Here is a 4,276-nt window from a genome sequence, read left to right as displayed (position 1 = left end):
CTTTCCCCGTATCCTGTTTTTCCCACTACCTCTGGAGGATGATGGGCTACAAGGGAGGTTAAGGTATTTAAGAACCATCATTAAAAATATGACTTGAGCTATGCTAAACTAGCGCCCCCATCCACCATGTTTTTTGACGGACTCTAGCCTGGGTTTTCACCAAAAACCATATGGAAATGGCTGGAGAGTTCCAGGGAACCTAGGTGACCTGGCTTCAGCAGAGTTTATGCTAACACTGTGTGACTGCAGTGGGACTATCCTAGCAGGTGTACCCAGAGAGAGAGGCGATGGCCTTTAGTAGTAACTGGCTTCCTGGAGTGAATGTTGTGCTTGTGATGGTATACGAGAGCCTGGTATGTGTACTGCTTTATTTTATTTTATTTTATTTTATTTTTGATTTTCGAGACAAGGTTTCTCTGTATAGCCCTGGCTGTCCTGGAACTCACTCTGTAGACCAGGCTGGCCTCGAACTCAGAAATCCACCTGCCTCTGCCCCCCAAGTGCTGGGATTAAAGGTGTGCGCCACCACCACCCAGCACTATTTATTTTTTTAAAGAGACAAATCATGAGCTTTGCAATGAATTCTAGAAGGGGACCTCATGTCCCTGTGGGACACAATGCCCCCAAGGACTTAAAAAAGGAGACCAATATTCAACTACCCAGGGTTCAGGATATCAAGTATGAACTCCAGCTCCTTGCAGATGATGATACCAGACTACTGCAGCTGGAAACACAGGGGAATCAAAGTTGCTACAACTATCTATACAGGATGAAAGCTCTAGATGCCATCCATGCCTCTGAGATCCCATTTCATGCTGAAGGCCAGCACCCCCGTTCTTTAATGGGTAAGAGTTTCTGCTCCTACTTGCTTGATCTTCGAAATACTAGCACTCCCTCCTTTCAAGGATGTTCAAAAGGCCATCATTGATACCCTCCTTGGTGGATATGAGACAACCCACTTTGGGACAAGGGTCTTTGGCCAGAGTGAGTACTTACACTATCAGGAGGCCTTGAGTGAGCTGGCCACTGTGGTCAAAGCACAAATTGGGAGTTCTCAGAGACAACACCCGTCAGCAGCTATAAGGTTGGAGAATTTTAGAACTAAGAAAAAGGGAGCATTTAGTAGAAATGCACCAGTAGGAATGTATAATGTATAACCTTTACCTAAAAGGGCATAGAAAACCTCTGTAACGAGCCAAGAATGTAGACTAGCCAGTTCCAGGAACCTGGCTAACTCAGAGCCTCAGGGCTCTGGTTCCCGAGACCTGCCCCTCCTGACTGATCCACAATGAGGGCGGGACTAGGAATGAAGGCTCTCCACCCCACCGAGGCTCTCCACCCCACCGATGTAGATGAAGATTACATTCCTAGAATGAATATGTTCCCCTCCCTAACTGACTGAATACCTTGGGTTAGAATTCCCCCTCAATCTCTCTGGTTTGTGGTTTTTCCCTTTAAATACCCCTTACTCCTTGTCCTCTGGGTCGAACTCCTCTGGCCTGCAAGGTTATGAGATCGACCTCGGTACCAGGCTATTCCAAATAAACCTCGTGCACTTGCAGCAAGATCGGTCTCTCGTGAGTTATTGGGTGGTTGTGTCATCCCGAGACTTGAGTGAGGGTCTCCTAAGCTCCAGGGGTCTTTCACAGCCAAAGAACTCAGTCTCCTGATATGTCGCTAACAACAATCCAGGTCACACACCTGCCCTCCAGTCAGAAGAGCAAATGCCCTAAGCACTCTCTGGAACTGAAGAGCTTTAAAGATAAGCATAACACACTAGGGAGCACTCTGTGATGGAGAGGCACACATGCCAGCTGTGCGGCACTCATGATATCTGGTTCAGCAGACCTAGACATCATTGGCCAAAGCATTCTTACAGAACAGTGTCTAAAAGGTCATTCCCAACCCTTTCTGATATTGGCTAAGACCTCTATCTCCCAGGAGCACTTTCTTCTGGATTTGAGCTCAAATGTCACTCTCAACATCTCTGTTGAAGCTTCCTTGAAAACCTTCGCTTGATTTCGGCTGTAACTCACCTACCCTGTTTGGTGCAGTTTAGTTCCAAAGATGTAAGTTGACGTGAGGTGCCTTCTGTGTCTACCCCATTACACTCTACTGAACAGAAATATTTGGGTTTAGAGCATCTCAGATTTGATTGGTGAAAAAAGTCAGTCAGGACCTCGCCGGGAAAGAAGATTGAGTGTGGAGCGCGGCCGCGCCTTAAAGATGGCGCCTGCCATTCTTCTGCTAAGGAGTAAACAAGTCCTTATTTGGCAAGAGGGTTGCACCTGCCAGTGGTCTGATCTTTCGTTATGAGGCTGTAGCCAATGATAGCGCAAGACGTGGTATGGGCTCATGGGCAGTCCTACGAAGGGTATTTAAGCAGCACTCACAGACCATTCGGGGGCACACCCTTGATTCTCATGTAACTAACAGCTCCTGAGTAAACTGTTGCTGGAAGGTACTGGTGTGCTAGTCTTTCTTCCCTGCTGACCAGGGTGATCGGCGCGGCACAATTGAGAAAGTGGGTAGAATGTCCTCTGGAATTTTGCTGCTCCATTTTAAACCAGGTGCATGGTGACATGAGCATAACTTTCCTAAAGTGGAAAGGTCTGTCCCCACCCTCGCCCAATACTTAAGACAAGTGGAAAGGAATGCTCTGGCACTTGGCATAAGCTACACCAAGATGGTGAGGCAATGTGAAGAAGTGGTTTCCTCTAATGTCAGTGTATTAGTCTCAGTTTACAAAGTACTTAATAAAACTAACTACTATAAAACCATGAAAAAAAATAGGATTTGAAGAAATATGTACACAACCTAAGACATCCTGCAGAAAATATATAACCTAGCCATCCTGTCTGTCAGGTGGTTTGCCCCCTGTTTGGGTTCCTAAAATGCATGCCTGAAATGAAAATTTTAAAATGTTAACTTGCTGCCCCATATGGAAACTCCTCAAGCTTGCTGTAACTACGGTAAATATCCTAGCCCCTGGGCTCTCATTTCTGACCTGCTGCAACAGTGACAGTGAGAGTCCTTGCTCATGAGCTGGTAATAGAGACCCTTATGTGTTGGCATTGGAATCGGCTCCTCCATGGCCTTTGGGTTCCCTGTGACTTGGAAATTACAGTCTGGTATAGGACCTAAGGTGGCATTTTATAAGCAATTGAGTTGTCCTTTAAAATCATTCAGCACTTAGATCATCCTTCTCTTGTTTGTAAAATGAGTCTGTCTGATCAATACCAAAAGCTCTGACCTCCTGTAGCTAAGACAGATGGTAACATTGAGTAGAGTCCTCTTCTCACAACGCTCCTCCTGAAAGGGACTCAACTCAAAGTGTCCTCTTCTTTCTCTAGGTCATTTACAAAACCTGGCTCAAGTGCCACCTTTTCTGGAAACTTCCTGGAGAGCCCAGCCACCGTAAACTTGTCCCTTTTGCAAAACTCGTAAGCAGAAGCAGAGTGCCTCCAAAGGGTCAGTTGGACAGGGCCACTCTCTTCCATGTCACCACAAGTCCTCTTCTTAGCCACAGCAGAAGGATAGACAGATATAAGCAAACATTGTGCTGTTTACATCCGGCTTCAAGATCCACTCTGAGGTCCTGTCTTTCAACTAGATGCCTCCCTGATGCCGGGACTACACAAAAATTCTGCGTTCTCCTTAGCACAGCTGTATGTCTGTCCCGTTCTCCTTAGCACAGCTGTATGTGTGTTCCATGTGGTAGATTATATTCGATAAGGTCTTCAATACGAATGCTTTCATAAAGGGCATATATTGTCACCCCTATTCCATTTGCCTCCTAGGATCCAGCACGGAGCTTCACATTGCTGAGATAGCAGCAAGTTCCTTATAACTTTAGGGGTTTTCTACTAAAACATTCTATGCCTTGTAAACTCAAACATTTATTTCTATTTATGTTATTTGTGGTAGCCATGCTGATAACCATGATGAATATATTAGTTTTCTTCCTACTGTTGCATCTGTTATTGATTTCTCCAGCCGTTAAACCCAATCTATAAAATGCCTATTGGACTTTCAGCCGCACCACGGCTATTTCCCAAGGTGATACTGTACTTTCTCATTACATCATAAAACCCAGAACTCAGCGCATTCTTGTGGGCTGATAAGATAAATTGCTCAAAACTAAACAAGACAAAGCACAGGCATCCGTAGCATGTATATCAATAAACAAGTTTTATTTCCGATCACATACCTCCTCAGCTTGAATTATTTTCCATTCTGCACAAATAGCAATCTTATAAGGCCGATGCTAAGCCAC

General features: G+C 45.2%; 1 pseudogene; it reads left to right on the top strand.

The window, feature by feature from the left end:
• The first annotated feature begins 287 nt into the window (after positions 1–287).
• On the top strand, positions 288–1,794 carry LOC116087727 (annotated as a pseudogene).
• The last annotated feature ends 2,482 nt before the right edge of the window (positions 1,795–4,276 follow it).

Source organism: Mastomys coucha, unplaced genomic scaffold (genome assembly GCF_008632895.1).
Source record: "Mastomys coucha isolate ucsf_1 unplaced genomic scaffold, UCSF_Mcou_1 pScaffold13, whole genome shotgun sequence".
In the NCBI taxonomy this organism is placed as follows: domain Eukaryota; kingdom Metazoa; phylum Chordata; class Mammalia; order Rodentia; family Muridae; genus Mastomys; species Mastomys coucha.
Note: the sequence above shows the minus strand (reverse complement) of the source record. Positions and strands in the feature narration are given on the sequence as shown.